Source organism: Oncorhynchus masou, chromosome 15 (genome assembly GCF_036934945.1).
Source record: "Oncorhynchus masou masou isolate Uvic2021 chromosome 15, UVic_Omas_1.1, whole genome shotgun sequence".
In the NCBI taxonomy this organism is placed as follows: domain Eukaryota; kingdom Metazoa; phylum Chordata; class Actinopteri; order Salmoniformes; family Salmonidae; genus Oncorhynchus; species Oncorhynchus masou.
In genome coordinates, this window is record NC_088226.1 from 44616966 (window position 1) to 44636004 (window position 19039).

General features: G+C 40.9%; 1 protein-coding gene across 1 annotated transcript in view; it reads left to right on the top strand.

The window, feature by feature from the left end:
• The window catches only part of LOC135556283 (carboxyl-terminal PDZ ligand of neuronal nitric oxide synthase protein-like), a 232936-nt gene that overhangs the window by 164646 nt on the left and 49251 nt on the right, over nt 1-19039 (top strand). The window lies entirely within an intron of this gene.

The window sequence follows — 19039 nt, forward strand, 5'->3', positions numbered from 1 at the left end:
TTGCTTCGACCAGGGAAATGCAATATCTCGCGGCCTGTGTAATAATGGCTTGAGGTAGCGGAAAACAATAATCAGTGGCCTATGTATAGGTTGTTATGTAGGGTGATACATACTGCTTTTGTGAGAAAGGGAGAAAACACACACACACACACACACTGCATTGTCTGATGTTATGACAGATTGAGTTATATTGGGTGATATTGCTATTCTTGGATCGAAGACTATAAAATAGTGTTACCAAGACTGCTTGGACAGTGTGAAAGCATGATTGTGTGTTCTATCTAGAGACCACTATATGGGGTGGCATGACTCGTTTGCGGCTCTATCTATAGCTTTATCCCTCTGACTGGACTGGAGAGTGATATATTGTGAGCTGTCTTTTTCTGTCTGTTTTTACCAGAATATTTAGTATGTATTTAGTATGAAGTTAAAATGTTTTTACCCTTAGGTAACACTTAGTTAGTTAACCTAATTAGCCACGCTGTTTTCTGCCTTATCAGAAGTTTAGGTAGAGCTTCATAATAACTCCTGATAATGAAGCATTTATAATGGATTAGTAAGTCATTTTTTTCATAATTTATTCATTGTTATGCCCACATTTGTAAATATTAGTAACCTAGTTATTCACACATTTATAAACAACTTTTAAAGTATTTAATAATGATTCATGAGATGTTTAATATAGGTCCGTATAATCCATTGGGTATTTCTTTCGTCATTTTTGTGTGGCCTCATCTAAAGTGTTGTCTATTTACTTTTTTTACTGTTTTGAGTGACCAGTGTAATTTCTCACAAAAAGATGGACATGCCATTGGTAAACATTCCAGCAGTACCTGATCCTCCTTAAGTTCTTGAAATAGCCCCTAGAATATAGCTGTTAGGGTCACCATATTACCACCACACCGGTGGTCACGAGTCATGGCCGCAGTCAAATTCCATGTGACCATTTAGTCATGGTAACTAGGCTTCTCCAAAACTACGCACTGATGCTGCTGATGGTCAATAGTAGCCTACCAAACTTGCTTAACTGCAAATCACTAATGGCCTGGTACTTATCAAATCACATTTTATTAGTCACATACACATATTTATGTGACACATTTTTGGCCTGGTAATTAGCGATTGTCCCTCTAATCGCTCTGACATCAACGCAAATCCATTCGAAAATCAATGAGCTCATGTTGTGCAAAATGTCTATAAGCTATGCAATTACATGAAAAACAGAGTTTTCATGGCCTCTATTAAAAAGATGATAATCCCATCAGCTTTCTATAGGCTAGGCTTACTATGTTTATTTCTCAACGTTCCTAATATTAATCACATTGCTCCACTTTACAACAGGAGTATAGCCTACCTGGCTGTTATGAAAATGAACTGCAGGAAAAATGTCCTCCATTCGCTATTTTAGTGCTATACTGTTGTTTGCTCAGTTAAATTTAGAATTTGTATAACTAAAAGACAGATTAGTCTTTTCATTGTCCTTTACAGCACTAACAGTTTGCTTTACCAACGGTTTGCATGTTTTGGTTTTTGCCCTAGTACTACACAGCTGATCCAACTAATCATCAAGCTTTGATCATTTGAATCAGCTGTGTAGTGTTAGGGTAAAAACTCAAATGAGCACCCCTTGGGGTCCTGAGGACCGAGTTTGGGAAACGCCGATTTAAAACAAAAACAAATGTAAACAGCTAATGATCCTCTGTGGCCAAATCATGCTTTAGTAGCCTATGTTTGAATTATTGTATTTATTTCTGTATAGACAGGAGTAGGCTAATTAGGCTATATCATTTTAACAATTTAATTACATTTCCTTTAGGAAAAGCTTCTCGTAGCCTTATGGACAGACTGCCTATGCTTGCATATTAAAAATGTAACCACGTAACCTCCATTTGCTATTCGAGTGCAGGCTGCGGATTACGTTTTTTTTGTGGGCTATTCTAAATCAAAACTAATTCCACCCATAGGCTATATGTAAAGACCAGATTAAATTACGAATAGTGTGATGAGTGAGAACATGATCAAGTGCTTGTCAAATTGTGAATGAGGAATGAGAAACTGATGATGTGTGTGCAGCCTGCGCAAGAAACAGAGCAGAGCCCATGCCTTTCGTGCAACTTTTTTCAAATCATCATTACTGTCGCATAATGTAGCCTTAGAATGTATTCAAAATCAAAACATATAGCCTAACGTTTGTATCACAAATAAAGTTACGCATATAGGAGGACCTGTTTCTTTGATAACACAGAATAGCTGCATGTGTGCACTCCCTCGGAAATCGTTTGAAGGAAATATCCTTTTTATTTTATTCAGCTAGGTTCAATTGTATTCTTCATATTATAAAATAATAGAAAATAATGTCACACAATTCTAAGCAAATCTGCTAAATTAATTAGTGTAGCCCACAGCCATATGGCATAGCCAGATCAGGGCCTAACATAAGATCATCTGGGAATATGCCATATGGACATTCTTCTGAAATAGGCTACATTTTCTTCATATCATGTTTTTAGACATGCATAAAAAATTGTGGATATATTGTGATGGTGTGGGCTACATTAAATTGATTTATTAGAATGTAGATGTTCTGCATCAGCATTGTGTAGGCTGTGTGTGAAATCCATGAGATGCTAAACGTGTTTATGTTAATTAATGGTCAATTACCATGAGACAAGCAGTTATTTGCAAGACAATCACTGGCTGACAAAATGTAATGACAGGCCCTACCCCAGAACGTATCAATGGTTGGGCCTCCCGAGTGGCGCAGTGGTCTAAGGCCAATTACCGTGTGCCACAAGATTCTGGGTTAGGGTCCAGGCTCTGTCGCAGCCGGCCGCGACCGGTAGACCCATGGTGCGGTGCACAATTTGCCCAGCGTTGTCTGGGATAGGGGAGGATTTGGCCAGCAGGGATGTCCTTGTCTCATCGCACACTAGCGACTCCTGTGGTGGGCCAGGCGCAGTGCATGCTGCCACGGTCGCCAGGTGCATTGTGTTTCCTCTGACACATTGGTGCGGCTGGCTTCCGGGTTAAGTGGGCATTGTGTCAAGAAGTAGTCCGCCTGTCTCGAGTCCGTACGGGAGTTGCAGCGATGAGACAAGACTGTAGCTACCAGTTGGATACCACAAAATTGGGGAGAAAACGGGGTAATAAAATAATAATAAATATATATAGATTATTATTCATTTTTATTTATTTATATATATATATATTTTTTTAATTTTTTTTAAATATTAATACTAATCTATGGTTAAATAATAAGCACACAAAAGGATGCTTTCGAAAACATATTGAACATTTTATTCCTGTTGTAATAGTCTGATGTATAAAATAATGTTTTTAGTCCGAAAATGCTAACATAAGCATTTCTTGGCAGTGACTTTTCTACCAAAACCCAAAGTGTGGAAATAAGTAACACAATAAAATAACAATACCTAGGCTATATACATGGGGTACCGGTACTGAGTTAATGTGCGGGAGTACAGGTTAGTCGAGATAATTGAGGTAATATGTACATGTAGGTAGGGTGTACATAAAGTAGCTATGCATAGCTAATAAACAGTGAGTAGCAGCAGCGTAAAAAAAGGGGGGGATCAATGCAAATTGTCCGGGTAGCCATTTGATTAACTGTTGCCGAGTAGTTACCATACTAGGCGGGAATACAACCCATAAGGATACTTTCAATGGTGCAGCAGTAGAACTTTTGAGGAATGGAGGACCCACACCAAATATTTTTAGTCTCCTGAGGCATTGTTGTGCCCTCTTCACGAGTGTCTTGATGTTTTTGGGCCATGATAGTTTGTTGGTGATGGGGTCAACAAGGAACTTGAAGCTCTCAACCTACTCCACTACAGCCCCGTCGATGAGAATGGGGGCATGCTCGGTCCTCCTTTTCCTGTAGTCCACAATCATCTCCTTTGAGTTGATCAGGTGGAGGGAGAGGTTATTATCCTGGCACCACACTGCCAGGTCTCTGACCTTCTCACTATAGGCTGTCTCATCTTTGTCTGTGATCAGGCCTGCCACTGTTGTGTTGTCGCCAAACTTAGTGATGGTGTTGGAATCGTGCTTGGCCACGCAGTCGTGGTTGAACAGGGAGTACAGGAGGAGACTAAGCATGCACCCCTTATGGCCGTGTTGAGGATCAGTGTGGCAGATGTGTTGTTGCCTACCCTTTCCCCCTGGAGGCGGTCCATCAGGATGTCAAGGATCCAGTTGCAGAGGGAGGTGTTTAGTCCCAGGGTACTTGCTTGGTGATGGGCTTTGAGGGCACTATGGTGTTGAACTCTGAGCTGTAGTCAAAGAACAACATTCTCACGTAGATGTTCTTTTTGTCCAGGTGAAAATCGCAGTGTGGAGTGCAATAGAGATTGCGTCATCTGTGGATCTGTTGGGGTGGCATGCAAATTGGACTTGGTCTAGGGTTTCTGGGATGAAGGTGTTGATGTGTGTCATGGCCAGCCTTTCAAAGCACTCCATGGCTACAGACGTGAGTGTTACGGATTGGTAGTCATTTAGGCAGGGGACTTGGTGTTCTTGGTGGTCTGCTTGAAACATGTAAGTATTACAGACTCTCTCAGGAACAGGTTGAAAATGTCAGTGAAGACACTTGCCAGTTGGTCAGCGCATGCTCTGTGTACATGTCCTGGTAATCCATCTGGCCCTGCAGCCTTGTGAATGATGACCTGTTTAAAGGTCTTACTCACATCGGCAACGGAGAGTGTGATCACACAGTCATCCAGAACAGTTGGTGCTCTCATGCATGCTTCAGTGTTGCTTGCCTCGAAGCACACATAGAAGTAATTTAGCTCATGTGGTAGGCTCATATCACTGGGCAGCTCACGGACGGGCTTCCCATTGTAGTTCATAATAGTTTGGAAGCCCTGCCACATCCGACGTGCGTCAGAGCCGGTGTAGTAGGATTCAATCTTAGTCCTGTATTGGCGCTTTGCCCTCTTTGTTGGTTCATTGGAGTGCATAGCAGGATTTCTTATAAGTGTACGGGTCAGAATGCCGTTCCGATGCACTGAAGCAGGTGACTGATGTGGTGTACTCCTCAATGCCATCGGATGAATCCCAGAACATATTCCAGTCTGTGCTAGAAAAACAGTCCTGCAGCTTAGCATTTGCATCATCAAATCAAATTCAATTGTATTTGTCACATGCTTCAAATACAACAAATACACCTTACCGTGAAATGCTTACTTACAAGCCCTGTGTTGTGTTGTTTTATGTGTTGAACTGCTTTGCTTTATCTTGGCCAGGTCGCAATTGTAAATGAGAACTTGTTCTCAACTTGCCTACCTGGTGAAATAAAGGTGAAATAAATAAATAACTTTCTGCTTTAGTTTTTGCTTGTAAACAGGACTCAGGAGGATAGAATTATGGTCAGATTTGCCAAATGGGGGGCGAGGGAGAGCTTTGTATGCATCTCTGTGTGTGGAGTAAAGGTGGTCTAGAGTTTTTTTTCCCTCTGGTTGCATGCTACATGCTGGTAGAAATGAGGTAAAACAGATTAAAGCTTTACTGCTTTAAAGTCCCCGGCCACCAGGAATGCTGCCTCTTGATAAGCATTTTCTTGTTTGCTTATGGCCTTATACAGCTCGTTGAGTGTGGTCTTAATGCCAGCATCAGTTTGTTGTGGTAAATAGACAGCTACAAAAATATAGAGTATAACTATCTTGGTGAATAGTATGGTCTACAGCTTATCATGAGGTACTCTACCTCAGGCGAGCAAAACCTTGACACTTAGATTTAGCACACCAGCTGTTATTGACAAATAGACACAGACCACGACCCATCGTCTTACCGGAGGTAGCTGTTGCCGATACACGGAAAACCCATCCAACTGTATATTATACGTGTATTTGTTCAGCCACGACTTGGTGAAACATAAGATATTACAGTTTTTAATGTCCCGTTTGTAGGATAGTCTCGAACGGAGCTCAAATGGGGCTTATTCAGTTTATTCTCCAATGATTGCACGTTGGCCAATAGGAAGGATGGTAGAGAGGGGTAACACACTCGCAGACAAATTCTCACAAGGCACCCGGATCTGCGTCCCCTGTATTGGTGTCTCCTCAGGAAGATGGCGCAGACAGATAGGCCCTAAGCAAGTTTGCAATATTTCATTTTTTTCTGGAATTCCTGACGGCCCGCCTCCAGGTGGTGAAGGTAGGAAACAACACCTCCACTTCGCTGATCCTCAACACAGGGTCCCCACAAGGGTGCGTGCTCAGCCACCTCCTGTACTCCCTGTTCACCCATGACTGTGTGGCCACGCACGCCTCCAACTCAATCATCAAGTTTGCAGATGACACAACAGTAGTAGACCTGATTACCAACAATGACGAGACAGCTTACTTAAAGGAGGTGAGGGCCCTGGGACTGTGGTGCCAGGGAAATAACCTATCGCTCAATGTTGATAAAACAATGGAGCTGAACGTGGACTTCAGGAAACAGCAGATGGAGCACCCCCTATCCACATCAATGGGACCGCATTAGAGATGGTGGAAAGCTTCACGTTCCTTGGCGTACACATCACTGATGATCTGAAATGGTCCATTGTAGTGAAAAAGGCTTGGCACCTAGAACCCTCACAAACTTTTACAGATGCACAGTTGAAAGCACCCTGTCGGGCTGTATCATGCCTGCTACAGCAACTGCACCGCCCACAACCGCAGGGCTCTCCAGAGGGTGGTGCGGTCTGCCCAACACATCACCGGGGGCAAACTACCTGCTCTCCAGGACCCCGATGTCACAGGAAGGCCCAAAAGATCATCAAGGACAACAACCATCTGAGCCACTGCCTGTTCACCTGCTATCATCCAGAAGGTGAGGTCAGTACAGGTGCATCAAAACTGGGACCAAGAGACTGAAAAACAGCTTCTATAAAGGCCATCAGACTGTTAAATAGCTAACACTAGGCAACTTCCACCCGTTTACATAACCCTGCACATTAGAGACTGCTGCCCGACATGCATAGACTTGAAATCACTGGCCACTTTAATAATGGAACACTAGTCACTTTAATAATGTTTTTATATTTTTGCTTTACTCATCTCATATGTATATATTGTAGTCTATTCTATGCCACTCAGTCATTGCTTATCCTAATATTTATATAATCCTTAATTCCATTCTTTTACTTTTAGGTTGAGTGTATTGTATGTATTGCTGTGAATTGTTAGATAGTACTGCACTGTTGGAGCTAGAAACACAAGCATTTTGCTACAATAACTTCTGCTAAACATGTGTATTTCATTTTATTTGAATGACATGGATTTGGGCCTGGTCCGGTAGCAGCAGTAAATCATTTGCATCTGATCATTAAAGAAAAAATCTTTGTCCAGTTCGATGTGAGTAATCGCTGTTCTGATATCCAGAGAATCCTTTTGGTCATAAGAGACAGTGGCAAAAATATTATGTACAAAATAAGTTACAAACAACGCAAAAAAAACACAAAATAATATATTCTTCAGAGATGCCCAATACTTTATTTCGCTCCCATTTCATTTTAAAAGGTTACCATGTTTTGAGGCTCAGTAATGGTGCCACCAAACAAAGCCATGTGTGAAAATAATCTGCTGTTAAAAGACTGAAACACTGGAAGCATTTAAAGATAATACATGGAACATTTCTACCTGCAAATCAAACATGTAACATTTCTACCTCAATCACATATTAGTAGTAATGAAGGAACAAAAATTCACTCGATCCGGCCAGCTGTTGTGTGCAGGCAACATTTCCCTGTATTATGATTAGTTTGCGTCTGTGACGTCGACAGCATTACCAAAACATTCACATTAACTCTTCGTCAAATCCATGCAACAGTTGTTTCACAACAGGTTTTGTGAATAAAATGTTATACATTTATTTATTTCCTTTAGCATTCTTCATTGTGTGCTTATAATCTTACCATTGATATGTTTTAGGCTATTTTGAGACCTTAAGGAGCATCAGGTACTGCTGTAATATCTACCAATGGCACGTCCATCTTTTTGTGAGGAATTTCACTGGTCACTCAACTTAACTAATGTTTAGTTAATGGTTTGTAAGGACCTATATTAAATGTCTTATGAATGGAGTAATGATTAATAAATAATAAACTATTTACCAATCAATTATACATCCTTTATTACATGGTATTATTATAAAGTGCTACAAAAGTGTACATGTCGTTAAAAATGTAACATAAACATTCCATTGAAATGTCATAATGTAAATGACAATAGGTTTCACTTAGTTAACACAAACAACCATAAAAATAGGCCTAAAATGTGCTTATGCAGCATTCTTGCTTCAAGCTGCAGGTAGAAATTTCTACTGAACCTCTTAGTTGTCAGTTGCAGAAGCATGTATTATTATAGAGGGGGTAAATGGAGGTCTGTGAGGTGTAGTGTATCCTTAAATCCTATTAAAGACAGAGAGTTATGGCGACGGAGTGTTCTATATGGATCTGATTGGAACCAACATGGCGTGAAATCACTACAACAACAGAGGGTTAAGAAAGGCCTCGATCACCCCCTTGAGTCAGTGTGTTTGTGTGTGCGTTTGTGCATGTACCTATGTGTGGGGGTGTATAAATTATCCACTGTGGGTTTTCTGAAAGCTCATGAAAGGAAAGGAGCCAAAGACCTTAGGGTCTATTTTCTCCTGTCAGGTCTCATTAATTTGACAATGCCTTTTACTTCCAACCACTTCTTCGTCACAGCCACAAATCAATCCAATGACATCATGTGAACAACTTGCAAGACGCCAAGACTAGTGTTGTGGATTAAAGACACAGTCCTTAGATTCTCTGTCACCTGGGGTAAGAAGATGAAATGGAAACTTAATTCACCTGAATTAAGAGGTGAGAAAATTAAAAGGGGAAAATCTCATTTTTACACCAATCTTTAGTCTTCTAGTGACACTTATTTACCAGATATTGAGTTTACAGACAAGACTGTGCTTTGCACTCTTTTTGTATTGGAGTGGGTTTTGTTGGGTTGTTTACTGTAGATGCTACTAGTGCTGTCCCTGAACTTTGAACTCTGCTGTGATCTGGATGTGGGTTGTAGAACAAACAGTTTTGAGATGTGCAGTCTGTTTCTACTCAACTCGTTGCCTCTTGTTTCTTGTTCAGATGCCTGCAGGTGTGTTTTAATGGAGCGTACTGCTTACACACTGTCCAACAAATGGGCTCCGAAATGTTCTACTGCCGGAAACTGGGGTGCTGCTGCTCACTCAGATACTGGGGGGGGGGTCTCTCTCTCTCTGTCTCTCTCAATTTTCTGAAGCTTATTATTGTTTTCACCTCATAGCTGAGGAATCAGGAAGATGGGGTGTTCAGTGTGAAACAACCACTCAGCCTGACATCCATTAACAACACTGAAACTGTAAGGGTCTGTGTGTAGCTGGTGCAGAGGAGTCAGGCGCAGAACAGCAGAGATGAGTAAATAAAAGTAACTTTACTCAAAGTCATCAAAATACAAGAGAATTACCAAGCCCACAATACGGATCACAATACAGCAAACAATTAGTCACAAACATACATGGGGAAACAGAGGGTTAAATAATAAACATGTAATTGGAGAATTGAAAACAGGTGTGTAAGACAAAGAAAAAAAATGGATATTGAAAAGTGGATCGGCGATGGCTAGAAGGCCGGTGACGTCGTCTGCCAAAAGCCTCCCGAACAAGGAGAGGGACTGACTTCGGTGGAAGTCGTGACAGAAACATTAAAGATATAGAAATAGTTTGAAGGTGCTGCTGTGCTAGCATGCTGTTGTGGCCTTTTCTCCCGTTTGTGTAACCCTGTCGTAAAAATCTGTCATGAATGATGTCTTCACTGATTGGATCGGCTCTTCCTCGTCTTGTAACCACATCTCAAATGTAAGGAAGATGATTGGCCCACACATATTAGAAAAAGACCCTTCAACTTAGTTTTCCAAGCTAATTAAAGCAGAATGATCAGTCCAACACCAAATGGGACAGTTCTGTCTCCTAGGACAGGGTTCCCATACCTTTTCATTCTGGGCCCCCCTTCAAGCATTGGGGAACATCCCATGCACACGTATATTCATGTGATATTTGAGTGACAAAAAAATGACAACAATATCTATGGGCTTAAGAAACATTAAAAAAACCTTAGCTGACATGGGCTAGTTGATCTGGACATTTCTGACAAGTTATAAATCGCTCTTGCGAACACCGGGGACAAACTGATGATGCAATACCCAATTTAGAAATTGCACCTTGTGCACTCTACTATTATGACTTTCAAGAGTAAGTTTAGAATATTTGGCAGTATGTCCAACCGGCCTCACAACCACAGAACACGTGTAACCATGTCAGCCCAGGACCTCCACATCCGGCTTCTTCACCTGCGGGATGGTCTGAGGGGCCACCCTGACAGCTGATGAATCTGTGGGTTTGCACAGCTGAAGAATTTCTGCATAAACTGTCAGAAACCGTCTCAGAGAAGCTTGTCTGCATGCTCATCATCCTCACCAGGGTCTTGACCTGACTGCAGTTCGGCATCATAACTGACTTCAGTAGGCACAAGCTCACCTTCAATGGCCACTGGCACGCTGGAGAAGTGCTCTCTTCAAGGATGAATCCTGGTTTCAACTGTACCGGGTAGATGGCAGACGGCATGTATGGCGTTGTGTGGGCAACGTTGTGAACAGAGTGCACCATTGGGGCGGTGGGGTTATGGCATAGGCAGGCATAAGATACGGACATCAAACACAATTGCATTTTATTGATGGAAATCTAAATGCACAGAGATATGGTGATGAGATCCTGAGGCCCATTGTCATGCCATTCATTACCTCATGTTTCAGCATAATGATATACAGCCCCATTTCACAAGGATCTGTACACAATTCCTGGAAGCTGAAAATGTCCCAGTTCTTACATGGCCTGCATATTCACCAGACATGTCACCCATTGCGCATGTTTTGGATGCTCTGGATCGACGTGTACAACAGCTTGTTCCAGTTCCCGCCAATATCCAGCAACATTGCACAGCCATTGAATAGGAGTGGGACAACAATCCACAGGCCACAATCAACAGCCTGGTCAACTCTATGCAAATGAGATGTGTGACTCTGCATTAGACAAATGGTGGTCACACCAGATACTGACTGGTTTTCTGATCCACACCCCTACCTTGTTTAAGGTATCTGTGACCAACAGATGCAAATCTATATTCCCAGTCATGTGAAATCCATAGATTAGGGCCTAAATAATAGAGTTTAACTGACTGATTTCCTTATGAACTTTAACTCAGTAAAATCATGGAAATTGTTCGTTCAGTGTTCTGCTCATTTCAACAACACTGTGTCCTTCTCACTGTGTCAGATACCATATTTTAACATGGCCACAGGCACAAACAACTCTAAGGGAATGGACCCCTTTGCATTAATAATACATGAGTTGTGCTGTGTTGAGCAGGCCAGTAATATCAGACAGTCATCAATATTAATGTCACAGACAGACACACAGTGCTTTCTTTATTCATGAGGACAGAATAGCCAAAGAATACAGATTTAAAAAATATATTTTACAGTACTTTACAGATACGACAGCATGACTGGCTGTATATTACTCCACACACCACATAATCATTAAAGATATTTCAGTATTGTGTGGTGCCAGGACAACAACCTCTCCCTTAATGTCAGCAAGACAAATGAGCTGATCGTGGATGACAAGAATTGGAGGGCAAAACACACCCTCATTCACATCGACGGGGTAGTAGTCGAGAGCTTCAAGTGCCTCGGTGCACACATCACTAAAGAATTAACATGGTCCACACACACAAACAGTTATGAAAAGACATGACAACGCAATCTTCACCCTCAGGAGGCTGAAAAGATTTGGCATGGGCCCTCCGATCCCCAAAACGTTCTAAATCTGCACAATTGAGAGCTTGTTGACTTGCTGCAGCACCACTTTGTATGTCAACTGCTTGGCAACCGACTGCAAGGAGTTACAAAGGGTAGTGCTTACGGCCCAGTAGATCACTGGGGCTGAAATCCTGCCATCCAGGACCTCTATACCAAGAGGTGTCAGAAGGCCTTAAAAATGGACACCGAGGCACCGAGGTACGCCAGCCATCAAAGTCATAGAGTGTTTTCTCTACTACTGCAGGGCACTGCACCAAGTCTAAAACCAGCAGGACCCTGAACAGCGTCTTCCCCCAAGCCATAAGACTGCTAAATACTTAACCAAATAGCTAACCGGACTATCTGCATTGACCCTTTGTGCACTAACTCTTCTGACTCATCACATATGCTGCCACTACTGTTTATTATCTATCCTGTTGCCTAGTCACTTTATCCCTTACTTTAGTAGCCTAGGTCTACTCACAACCGGTCACGTTGTACAGCTCCACATTTTCCTAATGGAAACCCTGAGGCTACTGTAAAATGCATTCTCGTTTTTCTTGGTATAGAAACACCATAATATTAAAGCTGTTTGGGCACATGAACCACTAGCGGGACACCTACGACAACATCCGGTGAAATTGCAGAGCCCAAAATTCAAAATACAAAATAGTAATATTAAACATTCATTAAAATACAAGTGTCATACATAATTTAAAAGCTTAACTTCTTGTTAATCCAACCGCGTTGTCAGATTTCAAAATAGGCTTTACGGCGAAAGCATACCATGCGATTATCTGACGACAGTGCCCCACATCAAAATACTTTTTCAACCAGCAGAAGCGTCACGAAATCACAAATAGCGATTACATCACTTACCTTTGAAGATTTTCCTCTGTTTGCTATCCCAAGGGTCCCAGCTACACAATGAATGTTTGTTTTGTTCGATAAAGTCCTTTATATCCAAAAAAGTCGGTTTAGTTGGCGCCAATGATCTCAGTAATCCACTCGTTCAACATGCATACATCAAATCCAAAAAGTTACCGGTAAAGTCCATCCAAACAAGTCAAACGATGTCTCTAATGGTACACTAATATCTAAATATACAATCATATTTAAGACAGAGAATAGTATGTTCAATAGGGAAGATAAATGATCTCAGTAATCCACTCGTTCAACATGCATACATCAAATCCAAAAAGTTAGCGGTAAAGTCCGTCCAAACAAGTCAAACGATGTCTCTAATGGTACACTAATATCTAAATATACAATCATATTTAAGACGGAGAATAGTATGTTCAATAGGGAAGATAAATAAAGAAGAGCGCACACCTCATTCACTCGCCAACAAGACTACTTTTCTAATGAGAGACACCTTTTAAATTCTGTTATACTCACAGACATTATTTTTACAGTTTTCAAAACTTCAGAGTGTTTTCTATTCAATGCTAACAATTATATGCATATCCTAGCTTCTCGGCCTGAGTAACAGGCAGTTTACTTTGGGCACGTGAGTCATCCTAAATTCCGAACAATAACCAGTATGCCAAAGAAGTTTTAATCAAATTATTTCAGCTAAATTTCAAACAGTATAAACAGCACAACAAATACAATAATAATTTACAAAAAAATTATAATCAATCCCATATCGTCTGTTCTAACAAAAAAAGGTTTTAAACTCTTTAGTAAAGCCAAAATTAAAAACAATCACATGCATTCGTGAATTTAATCGCTTTAGTCGACATGTTGCGGTTTATTCATTGTTTAATTACTCAAGGCTCCCTTTGTTATTTTGTTAAATGAATGATTGATTGATATACTGTATATTGAGGTAGGCCTTTAGCCCAATAAGTAAGTTACGTTAAGACAGCTACAGTAAACAGGACTCTTAGGCCTACTTCTCCATGTCATTTAAATAACTTAATTTCATAAAAATCCTTGAACCCACCTGTCCCTGAATTTTCCTAAATACGTGTATTTTACACTCTAGCAGTAGGCCTACTGTACATTGAGATAAATATCATAAAATACTAAATCTGAGCATTTCATCCTCAAAGCACAATTAAGGTCTGCTGCACCATATGCATATTAACAGTTGAATTGGTGGAACTTAGCGAGTATCCTATCAATAGACACCAGTCTAATAAATCAATATAATATGCACAAAATCAAAGAAATCCATTCATATTTTGTTGAAGGAGGTCATAAAAAACATGACACAATTTATTTGAAATAGCATGTTTTAAGACGTATTTATCTGTTCTATATGCCTAGTTGTTGAGGCTATGACTGCCCCATGTCAATAAAGTTAACTTGTTAATTTAGCAAATATCACATGATTATATTCACCAACCCCTCACAATATGAATATGATGGAATATAACAGAATAAAATAGAAAGGAGACTTTCCCCAAATGGGCCATTGCTGATTGTCATCGGTGGGCATGGAGTTGTGGTTATTCTAGGGAATATGTTGAAAGACCATCTGTAAAAACTAGCAACTTGCAAAACTAGCTTCATTAAAAACCTATGACGTAATGCATTCCAACATACCATACCGCAGCATCCCACAAGCTGTGCTGCTGCATGATGCAACTTTTAAATGAGGACCCACTGTATCTACTTCAATTACACTGGTTGCTCAACTAAATGTTTTGCGATTATGTTGCAGGACTTAGAGGTCATTTGTGGTTTAGTACCGTACCCTGTGTCACAACTTCATTGCTCCAGACCAGCGCAACGGGGAGTTAGAGCACTGATTATGCTTTTGGGTCCCAAGGATCTACTGTGTCTCGATAACTGAAAATGAATGGGCGAAAAATACACTTATATTTTGTTACAACTCGTCAGTATTACTTACTAAAACTGTTGTTACAATAAGGTTTTTACTCTAAGAGAAACTTAGACTACAATTAGGGTGTGGAAAAGTTTATTTAAAGGATTATTTTTCTCTTACCGTAGTACTGTAGCCTACTCCCGACCGGTCATGTTATACAGCGCCTGAGTGGCGCAGCGGTCTAAGACACTGCATTGCAGTGCACACTGTGTTACTACAGATGCTGGTTCAAAACCTGTGCTGGTTGGCATTCAATACAATTAACCTTGTTTTTTATCACTCACTTTAGGTTATTTGAAAACTAAATCATCTCCAAAATATTGTTATTTAAACAAGCCATAGAAACTTGGTTGCAATTTCAGTTTAATCCACCAGAAAAGACAGAACAAATAATACAACAAATATTTATGTTAAACTCAAAGATACTAATTGATTAAAAAAACTTTAGCATTTGGAACCTTTAACAAGTGGAAAGGGTGGAAAAAGTATTATTATTATTATTAACCCTGTTTTTCACAAGCGTGTTATTATTATTTATTAATTTAGGATTATATAAAAGCCCCTTAGATATTCTCACAGACCAGATTTGCCCTAACGAAAAATTACCCCTAGATATTGATTTAGAATCCTCCAATCCTCTAAATATAATTATTGGCGGAGAGTCACGTCATTGAAAAAAAAAGTTTTCAATATACTGTAGGCCTACCTTAGGCGACATGAGTCTCACTAGTGTTGAGTAATGTGCTGTTAAAAGCGGTGTAGGGCTATTTATTTAAAAGGCATATTGAAGGTAGAAGCAATAGGATTTGAAGCAACAGCCTTCCTGCTGTGATCAACTGTTTCGCACTGCTCTGAGACAAGCATGGGGACTGGTCTTGATAAATCAATGAGATTTTTTATTTTCACTGAATCGTCATTTGGGTATTGGTTAGACTACAATTAGGATGTGGAAATGTTATGCTCTTAGTTCTGTAGCCTACTCCTGACCGTCACGTTGTACAGTGCCATGTTTTCCGTTCCATCCTAACAGAAACCCTGAGGGTTTAGTTTTTAGTTTTTCTTGGAATAGAAACACCATAAAATTAATCAAATGAATTAAGCTAAATTCCTTAAAATCAATCCCATATGCTATGTTCTGACAAAAAAAGGTTTTCAATCATCTAATATAGCCACTATTGAAGGCTATCAAAGGCCCTCGAGTGGTCAAACTAGCACTAACTAGCATTAATGGTAACAATGTCTGACAATGAAATAACGTGCCATAGAATTCTGCGGCAGCCCGGAAGGTGTGCTGCAGTATGATGCAACTTTTAAAGAACCACTGTACCTCGTACTCCTGCCCATCGACTCGGTATTGGTAACCCATGTAAATAGCCAAATTATTGTTTCTCATTGTGTTTTTATTCCTTGTGTTATTATTTTGTTGGGAAGGGCCTGTAAGTAAGAATTTCACTGTTAGTCTACACCTGTTGTTTACGAAACATTTGACCAATACAATATGATTTTAATATTCCTCCATTAACTTCTTGATGCACTCTTCCCATTAGCGGGATCATTTTCGTCAACATCCGCTGAATTGCTGAGCGCCAAATTCAAATGAAATTACAAAAAATATTTAATTTTCTTGAAATCACAAGTGCAATATAGCAAAACACAGCTTAGCTTGTTGTTAATCCACCTGGCGTATCAGATTTCAAAAAATATTTTCAGCGAAAGCATACCAAGCGTTTATGTAAGGACATCTCTCTCAGCAGACAAAACATTACAAGCAGCTAGAAGCAAAGTAGATTGTTCATGAAAGTCAGAAAAGCAATAAAATGAATCGCTTACCTTTGATGATCTTTGGATGTTTGCACTCACGAGACTCCCAGTTACACAATAAATGTTCATTTTGTTCCATAAAGATTATTTTTATATCCAAAATACCTCCATTTGGTTTGCACGTTATGTTCAGAAATCCACAGGCTCGAGCGGTCACAATGGGGCAGACCAATATTCCAAATAGTATCCGTAAAGTTCGTAGAAACACGTCAAACATTTTTTTATAATCAATCCTCAGGTTGTTTTTACAACGAACCTTAGCTTTTTCAATAGGAGTGAGAGGGAAAATGTCTGCTCCACTCTGTTGGCATATGCAAAATGCTGCTGGCACCCAGCCATCCACTGACGCAATGTGATCTTTCTCGCTCCTTTTCAGAATAAAAGCCTGAAACTATGTCTAAAGACTGTTCGGACCATGTGGAAGCCATAGGAAAAGGAATCTGGTTGATATCCCTTTAAATGGAGGGAAGGCATGCAATGGAACAGGGAGCTTTCAAAATAAGAGGCACTTCCTAGTTGGATTTTCCTCAGGTTTTCGCCTGCAATATCAGTTCTGTTATACTCACAGACAATATTTAGACAGTTTTGGAAACTTTAGAGTGTTTTGTATCCTGTTCTGACAATTATAGGCACATTCTAGCTTCTGGGCCTGAGAAATAGGCAGTTTAATTTGGGTACGTTTTTCATCCAAACATCAAAATACTGCTCCTTACACTCAACAGGCTAAGGATTTTAGGAGAGTTCTCTAATGGCAGTGACTGTTTAAGTGTGTGTGTGTGTGTTCTATATGATCCAGGTGTATCCGCTCTCCTACAGATTCACTTGTGAGAGACCATCTCTCCTGTCACTGTATAAAGACAGTATTGATGCTATAAGGTCACACTCATTAGTTTTGTTTAGCCAGGGAAGAACAGGATTGAAACTGAAATGATTTTCAGCTGGGATACAGGTGTGTGTCTGGGTAGGGTTGTTTTGATGGAGTGCGCACACACACACACACAACTGTATCACAGTGTACAACATCCTAAATTGTTAGAAAATCCCCAAATTGTGTTTCAAATGCCCGCCTTTAAAGCTAGTTGAGGATGATGTGGAGAATGGAGGATGCTTTATGGACGAACCGGTCCATGGGGGACAGGAGTGTATTACCTGTTGGACACGTCAATCCTAGACAATAGTGCAGATCTACTATCGGCTGCATAGGTTATCATCATCACAAATTGTAAGCAAGCTACTTACAGTGCCTCTTAAAGACACGATTGACATCGGGAAAAGAGGGTGGGCTATCAGCTGATGTAAATCTGCTAGTTAGCTAGCTTGATTTATTTTACTGATTGTGATTTACCTCTGTCTTTCTGCCTCTCTCTGCTGTGTATCAGCCAACCAGACCGAATATTGATGTTAATATTTATACCAGGTAGCTTGCTACACACACTCAACTGGTGACCACATCTCTCAAGCCATTCATGTTTAGAAACCGGGCTAGCGTAGGGGGCAGATCAACAGGTGCAACCAACGGACGTGGTGTGTGGTAGTGACCTTGGCAATGACTTGCGGGCAGTGGGTTCCAAACAACAATTACATTTTTTGTTTTTTAATTGAACCAACACAAAAATGGGGGAGGGAATATACCACCACCACAAAAGGCACTTTGGAGGCTGGAAGGGAAAAGTGGCATGTCCCCTTCACAGGTAAAGCCCTATCTGTGCACGTGCCTGCCCATTCCTTTATCCAGTGATCTTTTCCTGTCCTGGACAGTTGCCAGAAGTGACACTTCAGAGGTGCTTTGTTGATGACGTCCTAGCCATTTCCTCCCTGCTTCAAAGTAGCTTGTAGTCCTAGTTCTCTGTATACCGCTGACTTTGATCCACTATCACACACCACTGGCATCCCTCACCCAACCCCTAATCCACTCCTACCTAGTCCCACTCCACTACCCCCTAGCTCCTGCCACTCACACTCTGTTTCCCACACACACTCAAACACAGCTCTGAGTGTGCTATTGGTGCTGTGGGTGGATCCAGGTTGTCAGAATAGCATAAATAGCAGAGAGCAGCTAGTAATCACTGTTAAAGGATGAGAGAGCCAGCCTTCCTTCTCTATCTCAGGGGTCCATTACTTCCTCTCTCTTTCTTCTCCTTCCTCCCTCCGTTGGGCTGTGGTGCTGGGTGGATGTGGTGGCAGAGAGAAGGATGGGCAGATTACTGCTGCTGCCAAGGACATTTGAGGGGACAGGGGGGAGTAAACACATGCACATACTGCCTTATATACACTGCCATCTGTTGCTACAACACTAGCCCCAGAACCCTGATTTTCTTGCTCTCGCTCTCTCTCGGCCCAGACTGAAAGGCAGAGGGCCACAGCACCTAAGGGCCCTCTGGGCACCCATAGCCAGGGAGGGAGACTTGAATTGGAACATGCAGTGTGCACTCTGAAGGGAAGGAGATGAGAGTACTTCAGTGTTTTCTGAAAGGAAGGAGTGGAAACTTGGAAGGGAACCTCAATTTGT